The sequence below is a fragment of the Capricornis sumatraensis genome, chromosome 4, assembly GCF_032405125.1.
Source record: "Capricornis sumatraensis isolate serow.1 chromosome 4, serow.2, whole genome shotgun sequence".
Taxonomy (NCBI): domain Eukaryota; kingdom Metazoa; phylum Chordata; class Mammalia; order Artiodactyla; family Bovidae; genus Capricornis; species Capricornis sumatraensis.
In genome coordinates, this window is record NC_091072.1 from 9,863,546 (window position 1) to 9,889,578 (window position 26,033).

The 26,033-nt window shown below is 44.8% G+C and overlaps 1 protein-coding gene across 1 annotated transcript in view; it reads left to right on the top strand.

Moving 5' to 3' along the window:
* ZMAT4 (zinc finger matrin-type 4) overlaps positions 1-26,033 on the top strand; it is a 234,527-nt gene that overhangs the window by 191,488 nt on the left and 17,006 nt on the right. The gene's annotated exons all lie outside the window — the stretch shown is intronic.

A 26,033-nucleotide genomic window follows, 5' to 3' on the forward strand; every position in this document is an offset into this window, starting at 1 on the left:
TATATATGTGTGCACATATGTGTTTGTATATATATTCTTCTGTTTATCTATGCATTGGATTCTAATGCCTGACTCTGCTGCAGATACACCTCAAATGTTCTAGTTACATAATGCAGTGATACATTCTCAGTGTGTTTAATGCCCTTGAAAATCTCAGCCGTTCTGATAGAATATTCTGCAGCAATATTCTTAAGGGAAGTACCCATCTCAGATTTTCAAGGACAAACCAAATGTCAGATATTCTGATCCATTCATTGTTTGATTATTGGTTGGCTCAGTAATCATTTTCTGACTGTCTGCCAGACCAGGAATGGTTCAGTGGCACTTAGGTACAAAGGTAGATAAGAACAATGCGATTTTATACGCAGAATTATTCAGAAAAACTGCAGAGGAAACACATAATTCAGAGTGGAGTTATCAGGAAGAGCATCACAGGGTCAGATGTGCCGAATTTTGGTTTCGAAATCTAATTCATCCAGTGGATAATTCCATATCTCCTGGTTTTGTTCACCTTTACCCAAACTCCAAACCCTCCTGCAGAGGCTACAGTTATAAATGCTTTCTTTTCTGTTTTTGGGTCAAACCCCACCCATGGCATGAGGAATCTTAGTTCCCCAACCAGGGATCAAACCCGTGTCCTCTGCATTGGCAGCGTGGAGTCTTAACCGCTGGGCCACCGGGGAAGTCCCCAAAGTTCATTTCTGAAATAGAGATTCTCGTGCACCAGGAGGACAGGTGTTACACACTAGCTATACATAAGCCATTTTGTTATGGAAACGTCTGCATTTGTTTGCTTTTGTTCTAGATAGGGTGTTTTCTTTTACTTCTCCCATTGAATTCTAACTGGTGCCTGTCTACCCAGTCTCTCCCATGAGTAATTGATGGCTTTGTTTCTTTTTAATTTTAAAGACCTGGGGGCTCCTTCCTTTAGTCACAGAGACCTAACTTTACACCGGTGGTTTAAAGATCTGGTCTGTCCTCCCAGCCCGTGTGCTGGCACAACGCTCAGGCACGAAGAGATCTTAACCAGCTTTGCTGTTCCCGGAACACCCTGTGCACGCTCACTGCTCACATCAGGGCAGGGGGAGGGTGGCAGGTCAGGATCGCAGGGCGGCCTGCCTGCAGGCTAGTTTAGCCTTGGAGTCTAGTCTTGGCCCTTTACCCAGACGGAGTTGCATACCCTTGGGGACTTTATTTCCTTGAGTTTGCTCATTTGAGGTCTAAAAATCTCTTCTGCTGCTCCTATCCCTCGAAAGCAGCTATATGAATTCCCATTTTATCAGAATCTTCATTTTATGCAACAGGAAACATTTTGATTTCCTCTTGGTTTCTGAGATACCAAACTTACCTGGATTCCCTCCTCACTGCTTGTGCCTTCTCAGGCTCTCGATTGGCTGCTTCTTGCATATGTGATTCTAGAAACTGAAGTGTCCCGGGGCCTCTTCTTTTATGTGTGTGTGTGTGTGTAAAATGGTATCTAATTTTTCGATTATTTTAATATTTTAGTTTTAATATTTTTATTGTGGTTAAATCACATAATTTAAAACATACTATTTTAACCGTATTTAACTGTACATTTCAGCGGCATTAGGCACATTTCCCTTGTTGAGCAACTCTCTCACCTTCCTACATCTCCTCACCTTCCTAAACTGAAACACCATTCCCATCACACACTATCTGTCCATCCCGCCTCCCCACACCCCAACTCCTAGTCCCTGCAAACTACCAGTGTACTTTCTGACTCTATAAATCTGAGTATTCTGGGTATCTCAAACAGTATGTGTCTGCATCTTATTTTTTTTATATATAATTAAAAGTGTTTGTTTATTTGTGGCTGCACGGGGTCTTCATTGCTTTCTGCAGGCTTGCTCTAACTGTGGCAAGTGGGGTCACTCTTTGCTGTGGTGTGCAGGCTTCTCATTGTGCTGGCTTCTTTTGTTGTGAACCACAGGCTCTAGGGTGTGTGTGCTCAGAAGTGGCCCTCGATCTTAGGTGCTCTGCAGCAGGTGGAATCTTCCCAGACTAGGGATCAAACCTGTGCCCCCTGCATTGGCAGGCAGATTCTTCTCCACTGCCCCACTTGGGAAGTCCTGCACTTTATTCTTCTCACCTCCTGTTTTCAAGCTATTTATTTCCCCCAATGCATTCATCTAATTTCCTGGCTTCAAGTACTGTATGTATGCTGATGGCCAACAGATGTACTGATCCAGTTCTGACCTCTTCTTCGAGCTCTAGACTTCTGTGTCTGGCTGCCTGTTCTACATCTGTCTTCGATGTCTGATAAGTATTCCAGCCTTGTGTGGGTGCATGTGCTAAGTCGCTTCAGTCATGTCTGACTTTTAGTGACCCTATGGACTGCCGCCCTCCAGACTCCTCTGTCCATGGAATTCTCCAGCCGAGAATACTGGAGTGGGTTGCCATTCCCTTCTCCAGGGGAATCTTCCCAACCCGCATCTCTTATGTATCCTGCTCTGATGGGCGGGTTCTTTACGACAAACATGTCTTAGGAATTAGAGATATGCTGGGCACTTGAGGCTGTGGCAACAAAGGCAAGCAAGTCGAGGTCTCCACCTTCAAGGAGCTCATAACTTGGTAATGAAGGTGGACACCATCTCAGTGAGCTCGTGCTGCCGTCACCAAACGCCACAGTTTGGGAGACTTAAATAGCAGACATTCGTCTTCTCATAGTCCTGGAGGCTGGAAGCCCGAGATAGGGTGCCAGCATTGTTGCCTTGTGCTGGGGGCTCTTTTGCTGGTCTGTGGATGGTCATCTTCTTGCTGCCACCTCACCTGTTTGTGGACAAAAAGTGCCCCCTGCCATATCAAAGGATGCTGCTGCCCTCAAGTAATCAGCCATTGAAACCATGAACCTCCTCCTCCTCCACTCTGACTATGCACGCTGAGGGGATTCAGGATAGAGAGAAACAGGATACTTGAGCAAGTATTCACATTTTCTTGTACAGAGAAAAGTGCTAAAATCATTAACTTTAGATGTTTGGTTTTCTTTCATTAACAGTAATTTTTGATATTCTGAGTACCTGGATTTTTTTTTTTTTTTTTTTGCAAAACACTGTACGTATCCTGACTCTTCGTTTACCTCTTGGAGCAGCCCTCAGAGCAAGCTGAGAGGTTGTCTCCTGTGTTTAAGTTGTCAGAAAGCTCGTTGGGTAGAATATAATTCTCACCTTTTAGTCATGCCCTTATTTTTCAGTTGGCACTCCTTTCCTCTGTACATACATTTGGAAAGAAGGAGCTTTCTCTCTCTTCCTCTTATTAGACCACTAATTCTATCAGATTAGGACCCCACTTTTATGAACTCATTTAATCCTACTTACCTCGTAAAAAACCCAACTCCAGATATAGTCACACTAGATAGAGTTAGGGTGGTTGGGGTGAGGGGCATGACTCAATCTGTGGCAGATCCATACCCAGATGCACCCATAGAGAAAACACAAGATTCTGGGGGGCACAGACAGGCAGAGAGAGCATGAGTAGGGTGAGCATCCCAGGAACTCCCCCAAGTATTGATATTGGGCCAATGACGAGAGCCTGGCAAACTCGTGTTTTTTAAACCTTGAGCATTTACAGGATAGAGGGGGACAAAGGACCTCCAGTCACAGAAGTCTCTCCCACCTGAGTCAGCACTGACTTGGATGGGACAGGCAGAGGCTTTGTTATTTCTGTGGTTTATTACAGCAGGGCTGAAACTTGGAGGAAGAAAGCTCCTTTGTTTCATCTTAGGATTGATGTGGTCTGTCTGGGGTCCCTGTGGTTCTAGAACTCAACATATCTCATGTGCCTGTGAGGTGGACCTCCCACAGCCAAGGGCACAGTTGTTTTCTGGTTGCTGCTGGAATGTTAGATGCGGTCCCTGGTCCCCTTGTACCATGATATACACTGATCATTGTGGAAAAGATGGATCTGGGGTCTACAAGTTAGTGATGATCACTTCCCACCAGCCAAGCTGAGGCAAAACTGCCTTGTCTGTCTTTTTGTCCCCTTGGCTCCCCTCCTGAGTAATCTGCATATTAGTAAAAATGAAAATCATCAAAATAATGTTACTAAGTCCAAACTTGTTCTACTCACCACAAAAGGCCAATAAATCAGGAGCTGTTTGGAAAAGGAGTAATGACTTTATTTGGAAAGCCATCGAACCTAGAAGGCATCAGACTAATGTCCCAAAGAACCATCTTACTTGAGTTAGAATCCCCTAAAAGGGGAGGGTATGCGGTTGCTTGTTGCAGACTTCTTGATGTCAGAATCCTTTGTTCTTACAGCTGTCCCCATAGGTCAGATCACAGTGTTCCTGTAAATCTCCAACAACATTAAAGTTATTCTCTATTGTGCAACTCTGTTATCTCTGTTTGAATGGAAGACTGTTAGATTTTGAAAGGTCGGAGCCTTGAGAATGGACTGTCCTGTATATTTCAGGCTACAGGCCACCTTCTTTTACAAAAAGCACAGAGCCAGCATGACTCAGCACAGGCCACAGGGCACAAAGGTTAAAGTAAAAGTGATAGATCTAAAATGAAGTCAGGTTTGTCCTTCCATATTAAGATTATGCTAGGCATTTGTTAGTATTTTCTTATGCATTAAGGAAATACTAGGAGCACTCAGAGTACTTACAGTATTTGCCTAGAGCAGCCTCCAAGCCCACCGTCTTGTCTCCGTGTCACACTGTCCTGGGGCTGCATGCTGCCCTGCTGTGCTGCATTGGGGCCAGCTACTTAGATAACAGCTGTTAATCTCCAGCTAGCTTCTTCTGTTATATCAGGGGACCTCCCTCTGTCTGTGTAGCGTCCCGTGGTTATGAAACTGAGCAGGACCCTATGGGAGCCTTTTGACTGATCCCTCCTTACCCCCAAGTCCTCAGCCTGCCTTTTGTCTGTAGAAAGACTTTGGTCAAAGAATAAATTTAATCAGAGAAATGAGAAAAATACGGAAACAAAGGAAAAGCACTCAAATAAGACCAAATAATAATTTAGTCGTTAAAGTCAAGGATGTTTAGTTCCTGTTCAAGGACTACAGATAATCTTCTGAGCCATATCCTGAGAGCTGCCTTGTAGATCCTGAAACCCCCACCGGGTGGAAGACATTAACTGCATGATGACCAGGCTGTGGCCGTGACATCAGCTGCCACAGTTCCAAGAACTGGCCTCAAGAAATGGAAACAAACTGACCCTGGAACTGAAGAGTAACTGGACTTAAAACAATCAAGATGATGCTGGTCAGACCACTGATGACTGATTTCGAGATGGCCATCGAAGCTGACGGTGATGTTCTGCATGTAGCCCCTCCCTCAGACACCCCTGAAACTCCCCTTTAAAAGCTCTCACCCACTGACCAGCTATGGAGTGTTGGCCTTTGGGCACAAGTATGCCCTCTCCCTGGTTGCCAGCCTCCAGAAAGGAAAAAAAAAAAAGCAAGATTTCCTTTCCACTGACCTTGCCTCTCAAGTATTGGCTTTCCAGCAGTGAGCCGCCAGACTGGACTTCACTACTAGGGTGTCCTCCTTAGTCCCCCAGCCAGACGGAGGGCCCCCTGGAGCCACACGTGCTGTTTCATTTGTCTTGCTGCCCAGCCCTAAACACAGAGTTGGACACATCAGAGGGAAGCTGTAAATGTTTGTCAAAGGAAGTGTTAACACTTAGTAACCTCTTAGAATTAGAACATTTAAGCTGGCCTTAAATACCTTCTTTTGCAAATGAGGCAGAAAACCAGGAGAAATGAAGGATTTGTGCAAAGTTGCCCACTTAGGGCCACTGATGGAAATAGAACAGATTCTTGGCCAGTGTGTTTTCTTCTCCATAAACCTGTGTCGGCCGTGCCAGCTTCCTGGAAGTCACACCCTCTGCCTCAGAGGGGCCTCCTCATGAGTCTTTGAGAAGACACGTCTTTGGGTCGATGGTCCTTCCCAGTATCCTTCGGTTGTGAACCTTACACACGTATTCATCCTCTTCACTGTTTCCTCCGGGCAGATACAAGTGTAAACTCTGGATTTCTGAAATAAACTCTTTTGTTTCTTCTGTGTTTTGTATGTTTAAGTTATAAGCCACAGTGATTTTTTTCTTTTAAAGAATTGGCAGCTCATTTATCAGTTGAACTTTCTTTTGTGTTTTCATGTATCATCGATGGGCAGTTTAAACATGTAAAATACTTTGAACTGACTCTTATACTAAACTTCTGAAAGCTGTTATTTTGGTAAATGAAAGTAGAGTTTCTATTTTTACTAAAACTTAATGAAAGTTTCAATATTTATAGCACCCTTTAAAGTCCATGACCTTGTCACTAGTGTGTTGGCTCTGACACAATTGAAATCTGAGAGCTGTGGGTAAGCTTTTGCCAAACATGATTTGATCTGCTTTGAACACTTCCTACATTGTTCAACTCCAACCTTGGACCTTTAATTCCCAGCCCTGCCTGATGCCACTGGAGTGAGTCTCTCTTCTTTCCCCCACCCTTATTTTCTGCTCCAACTTCTGAATCCCTGAGTCTTTGCAGATCACCAGCTACCCAGACCTGAACCCACTTCAAATCCTCAGCTACTGGAATCACATCCTCTTCCAGCCCTTTTTCCATTTCCCTCTTGACTGGAACATGGATTCAGGGCTATCTCCAGGCTCTTGTGTCTGAATTCACCCTTTCATGAAGCGAGTTCTGGCCTTGTCTAAGCCTCCTGGCATCTTTCCATCTTTCCACCTTCTGGCTTTCCACAGGTGGTTCTGGTGTGTACAGGCCTGTCTCATGGGCACAAGTCCTGAGTCACTTTCCCAAGGTCCATCACCCCTCCGTGGTAGAGATGAGACTAGAATCAGTGTCTCTCCTTGGCAGAGCATCACCCGCTCTTATTAGGTTAAAAAGATGGAGACCAATAGTGTGGAATGTCATTCCTCTAATAAAACTACTCAGGCCTCAATTTTGTGGAGCACACCATTGCTAAGATTAGAATATAAATCGTTCCGTCAAGAATTTACTAGTATTCCGAATGGTCTAAGATGCACTGGAAATGAACAAGCAGCAGGGGATATATAATCCAATGCTTTCGCTGAAAAACAAATGCACAGCACAGCTTAAAAGGAGCTTGGGCAGCAGAAAAGCTTGTCTGAGAAAACCAGAGAGAGAAACAGATCTTCTGCTACATTTTTGTGCATGTTGGCATCCAGATTGTATTAGGCACTGTAAATGCAGAATTATAACCTGTCAGGGCTGTTTGTTACAGGCTGACTCAAACAGAAGCCCTGGCAAGCCCCAGCGGCTGGATCAAGAGCCCGATAATAAAAATCTGTAAACACGCTATGGGACTGAGGAATCATTGTCTGGATAATTTGTGTTACAGTAAAGTACAACTTTACGTTGCGAGCCTCTCAACATTGAAACAAATTTGTTCTCTTCCTTTGACCAGAGTCCTTGCTTTGCTAGTACCCGAGATTCCCAGATCTTGTAGGAAGGATCCTGAGCTACAGAAATGATCTTTAACAAGAGGAACAAAAATGATGTTGGTTGGAGGGCAGATACCCCAGCCCTGGGGCTTGAAAACCTTTGTTTGTCCTGGTTTTGTGCCCTGAGACCGCCAGTCCTGCCATGCTCTGCAGGACAGAAAGGAAGGGGGGCCTCTGACTGTTCCCACATGAACCTTTGCTCCAGCTTCCACTCTTCTGCTGCTCTAGACATCCAGATTTTAGTTGTCACTTAGAGTGCGCCTCTGCAGTGACCCTTTGGGACCAAGAGTGGCAAGGGTAAAATGGTCACAGGGCGGGTCAGGGCTTGTGCCCTATAGCAATTTCTAGCCTCTTGCCTTCCTAAACAACCCACCAGCCCTGACACTTCCATGTCTTGGGATCTCTCAGAACTCTCTAGGGCTAGTGAAACAGTCTAGATTCCTGTTTTGTGACAAAAAGCTCTCAAATGCTGGGGTTACGTTTGGCGGATGGCCTGCCGTGTTTCCACTGTGTGTTTTCCATGTGAGTAAGTGATTTCCCTGGTTGAGAAGCTAGACTGCAGTGTCTTGGGCCGTGGGTAATGGGCTGGGCTGCAAGTATGAGAAGGACATCGTGGACCCATAATGAAAGGCAGGCACTCGGTCTGTTTGTGGTGGGCATGGTCTACCGTGACCCCTCTGTCCTCTGCCCAGGGCATGTTTCTTCACTCGTGCGGTGGAGAGTTGCCCGATTGACCTTCAGTGCTCTGCTTGACCCGTCAGCAGTGCAGAGCTGATGTTCAGAGGTGAGCCAGATAGAAGTCTTGTCCGGCCAGGACTTTCCACGAGATGTTCCGGCCCCTGGCCCTGCGTCTCTCTGGTGCCCACCTCCTTGGACCTCATCTCGCAGACTGCACTGTCTTCCCCTCGGTTACCCCAGGGACTGAGCAGAATGTTCTGTGTCTGCCTCTCTTCCCCACTGCCTCTCCCGTGCTCCCCATCTGGACTCACGGCTCGCTCCTCAGTGTCTGCCCTATGAGCATCTCTTCCTGTCCCCAGCCTGCATCCCACCCAGTACAGAATAAACCCCGAGGGCGCCAAGTATGCTCCACCCACACGGAGAAGACCAAACTGGTTGTGCTTTTATTATTTTTTAGGCTTTTCAAAAGTTATTTTTAAAGCTTTTCTCTTTTACCCCCGCTCTACCGTCTTCTTGACTACAGAGAATTTGAATGGGCACTTGAGATCAAGTCCCCTTTGACTCTGATGGCGCTCTGCCTAGATCACTCAGGGCACGCCACCTTGAGCTAAGGCTGTTGCCACCAGCATCTCTTTGTCTGAGGGCTTTCTCTGCTCACCAGAGTCCACGTTCTGGTCTCCATGGCAGGCTCCAGGCATCAGAGAGTGAATAGCCCTCCCCTTCCCCAGCAGCCTGTCCTCAGTGATGGACGAGGCGCTGGTGTGCCTCTTCTGAATGATACTGTGAGCTCATTGACAGTGGGGTCCATGCCTTAATCTGTGACAGACACTTAACCCGGTGCGGTTCAGCCTTCTTCTAAGAGCCCACTTAATGGAAAACAAATCCTTCACGAACCATCTTCCTTACCTCTTTTTATCCTTCCTCATTAGTGTTTCCTGGAATTGTCTTCAGAAGAAAATTATTGTACTTGATTCCCTGAATCAAGTCACTTCTGCAGAAACCCAAGCTAAGTTGCCACTTAATACCAAGTCAGGGCACACGGCCGGAAGCAGTGATTTTCAGGCTAGGGCACAGTTGGCCTGAGAGAGCCAGACCTTCACTTCTCTTCTCCTTCCACCTTTAGTGTGGCTCTGACCGCCAAAAGCCATATGATTTTGCTAGGCACAGGAAGAATGGCATGTGCTCAATCAGAAGGACCTAGCAATTTCAGTTTTTACATTAAATGAATTGGTAGCTTGAATTTAAAAGTCTCGAAAGACAGACTTCCCTGGTGGTTTGGTGGTTAAGAATCCAGCTGCCAATGCAGGGGACATCTGGTGTTCCATCCCTGGTCCCGGAAAATTCCACATGCTGGGAGCAACTAAACTCATGGGTCACAACTACTGAAGCCCATGGGCTCTAGGGTCTGTGTTCCACAACCAGAGAAGCCACCACAATGAGAAGCCAGTAAACCACAACCAGAGAGTGGCCCCTACTTGCCACAGCTAGAGAAAGCTTACTCGCAAGTCTCAAAAGACAGTTGAAATCCTTGCACTCAGGAGTATCTGTTCTTCTGTTCACACGGACTGCATCCACCTCGAAAGATATTTAAACCATGGTTCCGTTTTTAAAATCTGGAGCATCTGTTAGACACTATGAAATATACTTGGTGTCGGGAAGTATTATTTATGTGTGTGTGTGTGTGTGTGTGTGTGTGTGTGTGTGTGTGTGTTTCCCCAGATCCGCTGACAGAATTGTTTGTGAGTGTTTAGCCTCTTAGAGCAATGATGTAGAAGATAAATACCAGTGAGTCCAGAGGGACTCTGTTACAAATGAGCACACTGCCTCATGTTGCCTTTGTTCTGGATACCCCAGGATGAAGGATGTTTTCTCTTTGTTATATGTGGAATGATTAAAACTACCTCTAAATATTGAATTTGAAAAATCATATTAAAATGGTACTGTTCCCAGTGGTGGGTCAGTTCATTGCCACACACCCAGACAGTAGAAACCTAGGGCTTGGAGGTTAAATATATAGAAAACTATGGTGATTCAACTCTGACCAGTCCGGCTGTTTAAGTCATGCTTTATAAAGGTAGGGAGTGGGGTGGAATTTCAGAGAAAGTTCTAGTGGTCTGATCTGTCCCACGTGCCTTATTTTTTATTTGGAATTTTAAAAAATTATTTGTATTTGTTTATTTGGCTGTGTTGGGTCTTGCTTTCGGCTTGTAGGATCTTTGTTGCGTCATGTCATCATGCAGGAGCTTTCGACGCGGTGCACAGATGCGCTAGGTGTGGTGGCGCAGGTGCAGTTGCTCTGCAGCGCACTGGTTCACTACTGTGCCAGGGACTTAGTTGTCCCCGCTCAGAATATGGGATCTTTGTTCCCCGGCCAGGGATCAAGCCCACATCCCCTGCCCTACAAGGCGAAATCTTAACCACAGGACCACCAAGGAAGTTCCTTATTAGTTTTATTTTTAATTTCAATCTGTTTGTCTGCAGCAGAGCTATCTGGCAAAGGCTTCCTTTTAGAAAAGACAAAACATTAGGCTGGTATTGGAGGTCCTCAGTGGCTGGCATATTCGGTAGATAGTTTGCATCTGTGGACATAATTCATGGTACATTGACTCGCCCTGATTGACATAACCTTTCACTGTGTGATCCTGCCTCTCAATTGTGCTGTAAGTTTATCGGTGGTGGGGGCCCTGCCTCTGCTTTTCAGGATCCCATATTGCGTGTCCCATGCTATTTACTTAGATAAGGCATTGTAACCACTGAGGATGTGACACAGATATCTGTTCAAAGAATATTCATCATATTTCGTGACCCATAATTTGCCATTTTATTTTAGCTTTATGCTCATTCTGTAATTCCTCAAATCTCAGTGATGGTGTCTTTCTGTGTAGTGGTCTCCTCATTTAGGAAACATTTAGAATGTATTCTTAGAAGAGGCCAAAGTTGGACCATTTTTCTAGACAACATTTAGGTTAAACCACTGGAAAGGGCCAGTATTCAACCTTTGGTGGGCAATACCTGCATCTTTTTCAAAATAACATCTTTTGGGCATGACTCTAGTCCTGGGAATTCTGAGTCATCAATGAAGCCTTGAAATGTGTATTTTAAAGAAACTTCTTGTGTAGATCAGTATTTTACAATTACTGTCCTAAAATCTTGCTATTGCTTTTCCCTGAATTTTAGCATAAGAAAATTCCACATCGGGAGTATTCTGTTTATTTTTTCAGTGTAAAAAATGTAAAGGATACGACTCATGACATTACCTTATGACTCTTAACTAAGGAGCATCATGACATCATGACTAATTCCTCCCAAAGTCGAGGGTCTAGTAAGAGTTGAGATATTTTTTTCTTGATAAATTTACTTCCAATTGTTATTGACTGATGAAACCTATTCTGCTTCCTTCTCCATTCCAGCTGCTAAAAAACCTAAAGTCAAATTTTGTAAAATGAATGTAGCTTTCCCCCAACAGATGCTTAAACTATAAATATTAATTTTTCTTTTCCTTTAATACCTGATGCCAAAAAAGGAAAATAAGCTAAGAATTCTTATCTTATTGAAGAAAGTCTTTTATTTAAAATTGTGCAAAGGTTTTTTTCAGAAATTTTCTTAGTCCTAGATTCCCTAGGAAACAGAGCTCCAAGCAGGAGACATGGGTTTGATCCCTGGGTCCAGAAGATCCCCTGGAGAAGGAAATGGCAACCTACTCCAGTATTCTTGCCTGGGAAATCTCAGGGACAGACGAGCCTGGTGGGCTAAAGTCCATGGGATTGCTAAGGGGTTGGACACGATTTACCAACTAAACAAAAGCAGTAACAAATCACATCTTCTGTATTTGTGTAGACACACAGTGAGTCTTTGGGTTTGCAGTCTTGCCCCAGAGCACTTGTGGTCATTATTTATCATAATAGATTCATGAGAGAGAGAAGAGAGACTAGGAATGAGCAGTGACAGACTCTCTATTGAATACCATGAACTGTGCTGGGTATTTTCCATGTGTCTCCTCCTTCATTCCTTCACAATAACCCCCCACCTCCAGATTGTATGAGATGATCTTTATTCTTGCAAAGCTGAAGACTGAGCCTCAGTGTCTCACGACAGTAAGGCCTGGAGCTGAAAGTGAACCCTGAAGCCCCCAGGATTTGTCCTCCGCTGGACTCTCTCTGCCTTTCAACCATAACAATGCAGGTCTGACAGTAAAAACGCTTGCTGAAAAGTCAGCTCTCTAGATTACAGGAGAGTTCCAGATCCTACTTCCCCAGTTTACTGCTGCACTTAAGCTCCTTGTCTGTAAAACTAAAATAGATGATAGTAAAATTTTATTTTTAACCTCTCTTGAGAAACTGTTTGAACATTGGAGACTTTAACTTTTCATCTTTACTGGTCTCCCTTACTAATGCTCAGAATATGAACAGCCTACATCTTCTTCCAGAAGGAAATCCTACATTGATTTGCTGTAGGACAGAATAATGGTTTTCTCAATATGACTACATGCAGCATACATTAAGCTGAAGTGTAAATTTCAGCGATATGTCCCACAGATGATACGTACAAGTTCTAGGCAGAAGGGATGAATGATGACCCATCGTCCTTTAAATGGACCACAACCCAAAAAGTGCTGTAGCTGACATGCTGGGCCAGTATTCTTGCTTTGAATAGATTTTCTGCATTCGAGTGGAATATTTATGCTTTTATGCTAAAATAAAAGGGCGAAGTGGAATAAGCTATTACATGGTCCATTAAAACTACTTTTAAGTGACTCTCTATAGCAAAAAATTTCACAACTTTTGCATTTGCCAAAGGAACTTCTCAGTTAAGTACAGGCTACTTGTTCTTAGAACTCAAAAGAAAGGGCAGATGCCACCTTGGATCTTTTTGAAAATGATAATTGTGTATTTATATGGTGGTGAAGAGGAATTTCCATAACAGCTGTCATACACATAAGCTGAGACTGGCCGCCAAGGAAATCTGATTACTTAATTTGAAAATAGAAGAAAATCTAGTCTAGAACCAGCTTGGGTTTCACACAAAACCTCCTTTTGTTATTGTCCCATCTTCTGTCTCCCTTCTGCTGTTTATACAATGTGCACAGTTGAAACCAAGGCACATCCAAAGATTCGAAATGCATGAGGCACCATCTCTTTCTTATTACACTCTCAGGAAAACATGGCAAATATACAAACATCAAATCTTTATTTCTGTGTGAAATCCAGTCACTTTTCCCAAACAGAAAAGATAACAGAATTAAATTGTATTCATGTCATTTATGAAAGCCCATGAAGCAGACGAGTCATTTTCCCTTAAGTGGTTCAACTGGCAATCAGGCTTTCCAGACAGATGCATTGAAAAAAATGTGTATGATTTGGTGGATCATCCACTTGATTAGGCTATTTTTGTGTGTGTGATTTTCTTTGGGTATCTCCTCATGAGATGAATTCCAACCCTGCATGGCTGCCTCACACAATCCACTTTTGCTTTGTAGTATTATGTCTACCTAAGGCATGATGCGCTCACAGAGGTTTGCCTGTTTGATCCAAGATAAAAGGTAAGTAGACACCCAAGTGGTCTTTGTACAGGTGAACAGTATTTTGGGTACTCTTTACATTCGGCTGTGTGTGCCTCTGTAAATAAGCTGTCAATTTTCTGGATTTATTGTATACAACAGAAGATCTCCAGGCTCTGGATTCAATAATGAGTGGGGATTTATTTTTGGACTCTTTGCAGTTTTGTTTGTTTTCAAGGCTTGACTCTATTAGAAGATACTTTTAAAAAACTTCCCTAAAAAATACTGCATAGAATTCACCGGTTGGAATCTGTTCAAATTGTGATGCATTAATTCCTCTAATTAATAAATCTAATAACTGTAAAGCTGGAGATGCTGCCATACCTTGGCTGATGAAGATGGGACAGAGGACAGGGACTAGGACTTGGATTTGGTCATCGACGCTGCAGATCCTGCGACCTGAATCCTTGAACTGGAACTCTGTGGGTTCACCTGGAACCTACGATGTCTTCTCAGGGGGGACAGAAAGGACATGAAACTTGGGCAAAACCATGGTCTAAAGCTGTCAAAAGCAAAAAAGTTTGAAGGTATTACAGAACAAAAGATGCTGAATCAGTTATCCATCAAGGAATTGAGAAAATGAGGGAAGGTGAGAAGAAAACTGAGACGTATCCAGGATTAAACGTGCAGCCTTGTCCCAGGGAGGTGTCTCTGTGGTTTGGTCACAATCCAGGGGCTGCTTCAGCTCAGTTTAGTTGCTCAGTCGTGTCCGACTCTTTGCGACCCTGTGAATCGCAGCACGCCAGGCCTCCCTTGTCCATCACCAACTCCCGGAGTTCACTCAGACTCACTTCCATTGAGTCAGTGATACCATCCAGCCATCTCATCCTCTGTCATCCCCTTCTCCTCCTGCCCCCAATCCCTCCCAGCATCAAAGTCTTTTCCAATGAGTCAACTCTTCGCATGAGGTGGCCAAACTACTGGAGTTTCAGCTTTAGCATCATTCCTTCCAAAGAAATCCCAGGGTTGATCTCCTTCAGAATGGACTGGTTGGATCTCCTTGCAGTCCAAGGGACTCTCAAGAGTCTTCTCCAACACCACAGTTCAAAAGCATCAATTCTTTGGCGCTCTGCCTTCTTCACAGTCCAACTCTCACATCCATACATGACCACTGGAAAAACCATAGCCTTGACTAGACGGACCTTAGTCAGCAAAGTAATGTCTCTGCTTTTGAATATACTATCTAGGTTGGTCATAACTTTCCTTCCAAGGAGTAAGCATCTTTTAATTTCATGGCTGCAATCACCATCTGCAGTGATTTTGGAGCCCCCAAAAATAAAGTCTGGCACTGTTTCTACTGTTTCCCCATCTATTTCCCATGAAGTGATGGGACCAGATGCCATGATCTTTGTTTTCTGAATGTTGAGCTTTAAGCCAACTTTTTCACTCTCCTCTTTCACTTTCATCAAGAGGCTTTTGAGTTCCTCTTCACTTTCTGCCATAAAGGTGGTGTCATGTGCATATCTGAGGTTATTGATATTTCTCCCAGCAATCTTGATTCCAGCTTGTGTTTCCTCCAGTCCAGCGTTTCTCATGATGTACTCTGCATAGAAGTTAAATAAGCAGGGTGACAATATACAGCCTTGACATACTCCTTTTCCTATTTGGAACGAGTCTTTTGTTCCATGTCCAGTTCTAACTCTTGCTTCCTGACCTGCATACAGATTTCTCAAGAGGCAGGTCAGGTGGTCTGGTATTCCCATCTCTGGCTGGTAGGTGATCAGATTGGCCTGTGTTAAAATCGGACTGTGGGTTTGGGGAATAAATTCTTGCTGAAGACAGCAACATGGGGACCATGTTTGGGCAGTGGTCTGCAGGAGAAAGCCAGGCAGTCTTGGGGTGCCTGCCGTCAAGTAGGGGGGTGTTCCCATGAGCAGATGGGGCTTTGTGATTGATGGGCAATGAAGAAACTCCACTTGATCAAGACAGTCCTGCTCAAAAATTAGTTCATGGACCCGTGCTGGCCTGAGAACTGGGTTTTACCAGTCTGCAATGAGATAAGCATAGAAATTGAGAGTTAGCAACTTCCCCCTAGAACTTTATAGAGTCATTTTAAGTGTGCTGAATCTGATAATATAATTATGGGCTGGTGTTTTACATGCCTTTGTTTTCATTTTATTTTCCTACTAATTTAATTTTTATTAGATTTCACAGAAGTGTGGTTCTGCAACATAGTGAAAATTCAAAGTCAATAAAAACAAAAAAATCTGGTTCTTCATCACAGATATTTTGAGAAGGACTGACCACATAAGTGGAATAAAACAGACCTCAGAGACCCCAGTCTTCACCTTTGCCCACTTCCTTACTTTTCTGCTCTTTATCTCCCCGTCCCAGGCCCTTTGAAGGCCTGATCAACCACAAGGCTTGCTAAAACCCTTCTAGGAAAATCCTATGCTAATGGTTGTTAGTATCCAGGCTGCAAATTTTGGTTCAGGTGGAAAAAGGTTGCCTCTGTCTAAACCACAGGGACCCAAACTCAGTTTTCCTGTGCCCTGTGACACTGACTCTATTTCAACCCTGGGTCACCTGGTTTTGGGGGCTCCCTATTGGCACATCAGATAAATAAAGACTTCCAGTTTTATTTGAATCCTTTAAATATTTTTTTTATTTTTATTTGGAAGCTAACTGCTTTGCAGTGTTGTGTTGGTTTCTGCTGTACAATCACGTGAATCAGTTGTGTGTAGACATATATCCCCTTCCTCTTGAGCCTCCCTCTTACACCCCCCCCCCTTTGAATCCTTTAAATTATTTCCTTCAACAATTGCAAATGTTCAAGCAATCAGGGTTGTTGTTAGTGAAAGCCATTTTCAAGCTGAGGGCTGGAGGTCCTCCCCTCGCCTGTCTGTGCTATGTACTTGACACTTGCATGCTCAGCTATAGATTAAAACTACTTTTTTCCAAACCCACCTGTCTAGACAGGCAAAAGTTACTTCCACCCTGTTGGAATTCTGAAACTGATGGGAAGGATTGAATGGCTTTTCTGTGGATAGCTGGAAGGGGAATAGGCTGCAGGGCAAGGGGACTGACTGAGGAAATAGGGCTTCTCCAGGACAAGGACTCGGGCATCATGAGCCAGTCGAGAATCCAGTCTCCAGATGTGGGGCAAGATGGAGTTACACAGCCTAGGTGTTGGGAGCCCTTCAGACGCCCAATCCCCAGGATTAGAATAGCTCTTGCTTGAGGGTGGCAGGGGCATTAGGGAATGCCCAGGGGAAGTTGGGACCTATGCGTGTGTGTGTGTGTGTGTGTGTGTGTGTGTGTGTGTATTTTTCTGTTGTTAAGGGCAGCTAGGTCCACTCTGATGGAGGAGGCAGTGTCTGCGGGCTGGGATTCAGGCAGCACCCTCCAGCATCCTATACTGAAAGGTGTAGAAATGCTTCCGTTGGCTCATTTTTATCTTGGAAGGACTTAGAGATAGGATTTCACGTGGCTCAGGCCAGAAAGGTCAGAAAAATAACATATCTGAATGTGGAGGAGACTGGACTATTATTATCTGTTGACTTACATACTAGGAGGAATGACAGATGTCCGAAGTATGGAAAGAAAGCAAAAAAAGAGCTTTATCCATCACCTGACTCCTCCCTTCCAACACCCCTGCCCCCTCCTGCATAAACACCTGTTTGATTACATACCTATTCTGTAAGCAGCCCTGTGAGCAGAGCTCTCTGCAGGTCTTGAGGGAGGTGAAAGCATGACTATCTTGAGATGTTACTGTATCTTCAAAGCAGCTTTTAGTTTAAACAGGAAGATGAAAACACCCAAAAAGATGATGCTTGTTTGAATAGATCAAGAACATTTGCAAGTTCTGCATGAACAGGGGAGGCCATCACTGTCCAAGGAATCCTAAGGGTAACTTGGGCACTGTGCAAGGGGAGGGAGACCAGGCAGAAAAGGAGATTATTGCCGGGAACAGAGAGCTCAGTTGGGCTCAGTGATGGGAACCCCACCAGCCTCCCTTCGCTCCTCCTCATGCAGAGCATGCTCAAGCCAGCACCAGCCTCAGCCAGCCTCCTTCCAGCTGTCTTCACCCCACTGTCCCCCCTGCCTGGTGCACAATCCCGGGAGAGGAAATCATGGCCAGGAACTGCACAGCTGCACACTAACATGGGGCTTTGCAGATGCCAACTCTTGGGTTCAAAGCATCTGACGTTTCCTAAGAGGAAACGTCAGATGAGGTGTGCCCCTGTTTCACCAAAGGGAAGAGCAGCTTAGCTCTTTTAATGGAGAAGACCTGCTATGTTAGGGAAACCCTTCTTTGGTGAAATTTACCTTGGAAATTGAACTCTTTCAACTTCCTCAAAATCAGTGTAGAAACACTGGACTCTATATGTGTATTTTTGTATTTGTTGTTGTTTAGTCACTTAGTCGTGTCTGACTCTTTCTGTGACCCCATAGACTGTAGCCGCCAGGCTCCTCTGTCCATGGGATTTCCCAGGAAAGAATACTGGAGTGGGTTGCTATTTCCTTCTCCAGGGGATCTTCCTGAGCTAGGAATCAAACCCATGTCTCCTGCTTGGCAGGCAGATTCTTTACCACTGAGCCAGCAGGAGAGCCTGCATATGTGTAAGCATGTGTATTTATATATGTTTATGTGTATGCATTTATGTGTCTGTATTTTGTATCTATGTTTATGTATGTGTCTATTTGCAGAGTCCAATAATTAACCGTAATTAATAGACTTCAACTAAATACCTACTATTTGCCAGGCCTTAGGCTGGAATAGATTCATAAATGAATCAGATATTTCCCATTCTCTGGGGCTATAACTAAGTAATAGAAGGGGCCAGAGTGTTAGAAAATTAAAGTGCAATGGGGAAAAAAGAAGAGGAAAAAGGATGAAATAAATTGCAGTGAGTGAATCTGCAGTTTGTTTTGGAGTCAAGATCAATGTCAGATATTTGGAAAATTTCAGAAAATTTTAAATTTAAGCCTTTTGATTGACTTGCCTATGGCTACTTACCTTATTGAATTAACAACTGTTCGGTCAAATTTTCCCACCAGATTGTGACTGTTAACTACAGAGTAGTCATTTGTATTGGTTGATCAGAAAAAAAGCCTGTAACAATTCACAAGCCTGGTGATGGTTAATCGCAGAAACTTTTGGTTGAACTATCAAAGCAATATTTTATAGCTGATGGGATTTCATCTCAGTGGATTGTAGGCCTAATATTCCATTTATTTTCCTATACATAATCACCTAGGCAGCATATTAAAAACATAGACATTATTTTGCCAACAAAGTTCCTTATAGACAAAGCTATGATTTTTCCAATAGTCATGTTATGAATGTGAGAGTTGGACCATAAAGGTGGCTGAGCACTGAAGAACTGATGCTTTTGAACTGTGTTGGAGGAGACTCTTGAGAGTTCCTTGGACTGCAAGGAGATCCAACCAATCCATCCTAAAGGAAATCAGTCAGTCCTGAATAGTCATTGGAAGGACTGATGCTGAAGCTGAAACTCCAATACTTTGGCCTTTGGATGCAAAGAACTGACTCAATGGAAAAGACCCTGATGCTGGGAAAGACTGGAGGCAGAAGGAGAAGGGGACGACAGAGGATGGGATGGTTGGATGGCATCACCGATGCTATGGACATGAGTTTGAGTAAGCTCCAGGAGTTGGTGATGGACAGGGAAGCCTGTCATGGTGCAGTCCGTGGAGTCACAAAAAGTCAGACACGACTAAGCAACTGAACAACAACAGTACGTATGCACAAAGAATTCCAAAATCAGTTCGCCATACCCTTTAATAATATACTTGGCACTGTACTTTCATTTTTAAAATATGTATATAATACTCATATGTAAAAAGGAATTGTAAGTATTCTTATTTTTTCAATCTGTGGTATAAAGTTATAAAACTCACAGAGTTTTAAAAAATATCCTCTCTGCATCTTCAAATGCTTCCTTTTGGAGAGGCACATTAGAATCTTGATGAGAGGCAGAGAGACAGAATAGTTACTGCTGAAACCCGCTCCCATCTGGAAACCTTGGTTTTCAATAGCCATGAAATTCAAATAACAGGTCAATGAATTTTTCCATCTAGGTAAACCAAAAGAAAGGGCCACTAGATATTTCTCTAAAGATTAAACATCTTTTCGTGTTCAGCTTGTCTGAATTACCTATGAATGATTGTCCATTTCATTTGTTCATTCATCTATTCAAATATGTACTGAGTGCTTCTATGCCAGGCACTTCTCTGTGCTTGGAACAGAAAGACAAAGATGTATGCGTTTTTGAATGCTAGATTTTAATGCAGCATCTCAGAAAATTGTTTTAAAGAGTAAAATCGATAATATGATGGCTGGTGCTAAGTACTATGGAGAAAGATGAGAAGAAAACAGACAGGAGTGCAGCAGGAGGTGGCAGTCTCATCAGGGCAGTCAGAGAGGACCTCATGGAGGAGGTGACCTTTGAAAGAAGCTCTGAAGGAGTTGAGCGCAAGCCATGCCCAGCCCTGGGGATGAGCAGACAGAGAGAGTGACCAGGGCGGGTCCCTGAGGCAGGGGTGTGCAAGGCAGGGAGCAGTGGGAGTTGCGGGGGGGGGGGCGGGGTAGGGAGTGGGGGGTGAGGCAGAGCCAATGGGGGAGGTCCAGCCAGGGTGACAGTGTGATGCCACCATGATGGCTTTTCATCAGAGTGCAAGGGGGGCCATTCGACTGAAATGTGAACAGCATCCTTCTGACTGCTGTGTGGAGAAATGGTCTAAACAGAGGTAAGGAGAACAGAAGCATGAGGGTATCAACTGGTATCATCCAAATAAGAAAGTTATGGGGGCTTAGACTAGGGTGGTAGCAGCTGAGGTTTCAAGGATGGTTTCTGGGTCTGTTTTATCCAGAAAGTCCACTTTAAGGTATGTACACAAAATAATTCAAAGCAAGGACTCAGACAGATATGTATGTGTACACCCGGCTCATAGCAACAATATTTCCAGTAGGCAAAAGGTGAAATCAACAGTCCATGCATGAACAGACAAACAAAACGTAGTCTATCCATACAAATGGAATATTGTGCAGCCTTCAAAACACAGGATGTTCAGACAAATGCTACCACTTGGGTGAATCTTGAAGGCATAAACCGGACACAAAGGGACAAAATCCTGGATGATTCCACACATATGAGGTACCTAGAATAGTCATATGTATAGACACAAAGTAGATGGTGGTTGTCGGTGGGGAGAGAGGAACGAAATGTTGTCTCATGGGGACAGAGTTTCGGTTTGGGGAGGTGGGAAGCACTCTGAGGATGGCTCGCGGTGATGGCAGCAGGACGGTATGAATGAACAGTCAGCGCCCTACATATGAGCCTTCGAGTTTTGAACTTTTAAAGATGGGAACATGTGTTCCATCAGCGTCAGGCATGAGTGACATTCCAGAGTGCCCTCCCTCTCCTGCTCCTGACGATCCTTCAGCTCAACCATCTCTCACTTCCTCTCCCTCCTCCGGTCAGTAACTTAACCCTTCTTGCCTCTTCACTCTACGCCAGCCCCCCCATGCCAGCTATTGTACTGTCCTATGGTACTTTTCAAGGTACTTACTGTAAGATTCGAAGTTTCTTTTCTTTGTTCTTTGTCTTTTATGTGTTATTTGGGTGAAAAGCATTAAACAATCTATTGCAGTAGTGATATAGCAGACTGTTAGTTGGGTATCTAGGCTAACTATGTGGGACTCCTGAACAGCTTGGACTTACAAATGCACTCTCACAATGCAACTCGTTCACATGTAGGGGACTGATTCTACTTAATGCCACTGGACTGCCCACTTAAAAATGGTTACGATGGCAAAGTTTATGTTATGTGTATTTTACCACAATCAAAAGAATTTTTTAAATGTCAGATTATGTTCTGGATCCGTTTTGGAGACAGAGCCAACCCAATGTGCCAGGGAGCTGGATGGGGCTGGAAGGGGCTCGGAGGATGACTCTGAAGGCTTAGCCTGTGCTCCTGGGAGATGATGCAAAGCACTGTGGAGGAGCAGTCAGATGGAGACATCGCATGGTTAAAGCTTTCTTGCTTTTCATCTTTTAGGAGGAGAACGGCACATTTTAAGCTCATTTTTGGCATTTTACGAAATCTGGGCCACTACCCTGCTCCAGGTCTCTACATTTTCTTATTGAAATGATTGTAATTGATCTCTCCGTCGTCTCCCTGCTTCTGTTCTTGTGTTGCCTGTAGACGACTCTCAAAATAGCAGTCAGATCCTGTTGACCTTCAGTCCAGTGGCTCCCATCATGCAATAAAGAGCCAGAGTCACCCCAGTGGCCCACAGGTCCTCACACTGTCTCGATCCCTCCCCTTGTGTGTATATGCAGTTAACCTTTATTCAAGATAGTTATTCTATAAATCCCCCACCCCAAAACTGAATGAGCCAGTACTGAACCATTGCTCCTAGGGGAAATATGGATATTTAAATAGGTTCTGGTACCTATGCCAACACTGGCAGGGTGTTTCCCACACCAGCAAGCAGTCCTTGGGATGCCAGATGGGTGTCCTAAAATTCAACTAGATTCTGACACCATCTGCCCAGAGACAGCATCAGATCCCATGGGTCCAGTCCATCCTTACTGCCCTCCCCGACCCCCCAGTTCAGATGCCAGCCACAAGGCCAGGTTGTCATCTACACCTGTGCTTCTGACCGACTGGCTATTGATTGGAGGTTCCAATGACCCCCCCCCCTTGGGTTTGATTAATTCACTAGAGCACCTCACAAAACCCAGAGAAACATTTTGCTCACTAGATTACCAGGTTATTGTAAACAGATATAACTCAGGAATAGCCAGATGGAAGAGATGAATGCAAGAAGGGGATATAGTCTTTCATGCCATCTCCAGGCACTCTTGAAGTCAAATCTGGCTCCTGTACCCAAAACCAAATTAAATCTCAGAGGCAGAGGTTAGTTTTTTTTTTTTTTCTTTCAGATTTTATTTATTTGGCTGCACAAAGTCTCAGTTGCGGCATGTGGGATCTTGTTCCTTGATCTAATTACCAGTGCTGTGATAGCTTCAGGTGAACAGTGAAGGGACTCAGCCATACATATCCATGTATCCATTCTCTCCCCAAAAGCCCCCTCCCATCGAGGCTGCGACATAACATTGAGCAGAGTTCCATGTGTGACACAAGATGTTTTTGTTGCTTATTCATTTTAAATATAGCAGTGTGGGAAGGTCATGTACACACTGCTATATTTAGAAAGGGGCAGAGTTTTAGGTGAAGTAGAAAAGAATCACTTTGTTGCTTTGCCAGACAAAGAGGGCCACAGTGGGCTAATGTCCTTGAACTTGTGTGTCCTCACTTGGAGAAAGTAGTGAGGAGTTTTATGGTGATGGTTCAAAGACAGCGTGGCCAGCTCATGGACATTCTTCTGACTGGTTGGTGGAGTAAGTGGGAGTTAGCATCATCAACCTGCTGGTTCCAACCTGACTGGGTTCTGTGTGCTTGTGTGCAGCATACCATTGATTTCTCCCACCTGATTTGAGAGTGGGAGTATCTGCAAAACACCTCAAAGATATTGTTCTGTATATCCCTTAAGGGGGACTCAGGACCCTGCCCTAAGGCTGGCCACTGTTCTTTATTTTGACTGTTTCTTCCTTGTCTCAACACCGCTTTGCTTTCCTAATTAGCAAATATTTGAACTTGCCCTTTGAAACTTAGGGAAGATCATGAAGGCTGAGTGAAGCCTATTTCCTGTAATCAACGAATGGGGTACACAGAAAGGCTTTCATGTGCAGGAACCCCATAGGGTCCCACAGGGCATCACCTGGACACCGACCTAGAAGCTCTCCAAACCCAGTCCTTTGGGTATCTATGGAGGTTTCGTCATACATCGACATGATAGATTACACCATTGGCCGTGGGTGATAGATTCAACCTCCAGCCAGATATCAGAAGGAAGGACGGGCTTGGAAGTTTTAACCCTTTAATCACATGGTTGGTTCTCCTGGCAGCCACCCCCCTCATTAACATAACAAGACACCTCTCTGACGTCATTTTGGAAATTCCCTGTGTTTTAGAAGCTTTGTGCCAGAAGCAGGGGTGAAGATAAAATATGTATTTCTTATAAATCACAGTATCACAACACCTATCATTTTATCTGTATATATGTATGTGTGTGTGTGTGTGTGTGTGTGTGTGTGTGTGTGTGTGTGTATGTCAAGTATTTCAATTCAGTTCAGTCGCTCCGACTCTTTGCGGCCTCACAGACTGCAGCACACCAGACTTCCCTGTCCATCACCAACACTCGGAGCTTGCTCAAGCTCATGTCCATCAAGTAGGTGATGCCATCCAACCATCTCATCCTCTGTTGTCCCCTTCTCCTCCAGCCTTCAATCTTTCCCAGCATCAAGGTCTTTTCCAGTGAGTCAGTTCTTCGCGTCAGGTGGCCAAAGTACTGGAGTTTCAGCTTCAACATCAGTTCTTCCAATGAATATTCAAGACTGATTTCCTGTAGGATGGACTGGTTGGCTCTCCTTACAGTCCAATTAGATGCCAAGATGGTGGAGGAACAGGATGGGGAGACCACTTTCTCCCCCACAAGTTAATCAAAAGATCATTTGAATGCTGAGCAACTTCCACAAAACAACTTCCAAACACTGATGGAGGACACCAGACACCCAGAAAGGCAGCCCATTCTTTTCGAAAGGAGGTAGGATAAAATATAAAAGACGAAAAGAGAGACAAAAGAGTTAGGGATGGAGACCGGTCCTGGGGAGGCAGTCATGAAGGAGAAGTTTCCACACAGTAGGAAACTCTCACAGGCAGGTCTGTGGGGAGTTTTGGAATCTCAGAAGGTAACATAATCGGGATTAAAAAAACACACACACACACACACACACACACACACACACACACAGAATACACACCTAGCTGCAACTGTGGAAAAGAGAGCCTTTTCCAGTGAAAGGCTCTAATGTAACAATTTAACACCCAGCCTGGCCCGCTCACAGAACAAAGGACTGAGTGAACACCAAAGGAGAGCTGGCAGGCTGCAGCCCAGCCCCTCTCCACCCAGAGGCAGAGAGGCAGGCTTGCGATAGCCAGAGCTGGAACGCAAGAGGCTGCTGCAGTCTCAGCCCAAGAGACGGCATCTTCCACCAAACTGTGAGCAGGCTTCTAGCTGCTAACCAAGTCTTGCTGAGATCCTGGATGGTTGCCATCCTCCAGGAGGGTCGCAGCCTGAGATCAGCTCCCCAGAGGAGACACACGGCACACCTGAGACAGTGCTCTTGCTGTGCACCCAGGAGACCGAGCGGCTGGGACCAGGGAGGTGACTAAGATGCACTACCCTCCTGGGACAGTGCACTCGCCAAAAGCACCTGCTCTCCTGAGCTGCTCATACCTGGGAAGGGCATGAAACACATGCCCAACCCACAGAGCCTGAGCCAGAACTGTATCTGAGTGTCCCCTGTGGAGGTACAGGTCAGCAGTGGCCTGCTGCAAGGCCTCTGGGTGCAGCAGACCTGGGTATGGCATAAACCCTCTTGGAGGAGGTCTCCATTAACCCCACCAAAGAACCACCAGAACTTACATGGGACTAGGGAAACAGACTCTTGGAGGGCACAAACAGAACCTTATGCACACCAGGACCCAGGAGAAAGGAGCAGTGACCCCACAAGAAACTGACCCAGACATGCCTGTGAGTGTCCAGGAGTCGCTGGCAGAGGCCTGGGTTGGTGGTGGCCTGCTGCAGGGGCGGGGGCACTGAGTGCTACCATGCTTGCACAGGACCTTCTGAAGGAGGTCACCATTATCATCATTACCTCCACCATAGTTTGGCCTCAGGTCAAGCAACAGGGGGGAGAAGGCAATGACACCCCACTTCAGTACTCTTGCCTAGAAAATCCATGGATGGAGGAGCATGGTGGGCTTCAGTCCATGGGGCAGCTAAGAGTCGGACAGGACTGAAGTGACTTAGCAGTAGCAGCAGCAAGCAACAGGGAGGGAACACAGCCCCGCCCATCAACAGAAAATTGGATTAAAGATTTACTGAACATCACCCCGCCCATCAGAACAAGACCCAGTTTCCCCCTCAGTCAGTCTCTCCCATCAGGAAGCTTCCATAAGCTTCTTATCCTTCTCCACCAAAGGGCAGACAGAATGAAAACCACAGTCACAGAAAACTAACCAATCTGACCACATGGACCACAGCCTTGTCTAGCTCAATGAAACTATGAGCCAGGCTAGGTAGGGCTACCCAAGATGGACGGGTCATGGCAGAGAGGTCTGACAGAATGTGGTCCACTGGAGAAGGGAATGGCAAACCACTTCCGTACTCTTGCCTTGAGAACCCCATGAACAGTATGAAAAGGCAAAAAGATATGATATTGAAAGATGAACTCCCCAGGTTGGTAGGTGCCCAATATGCT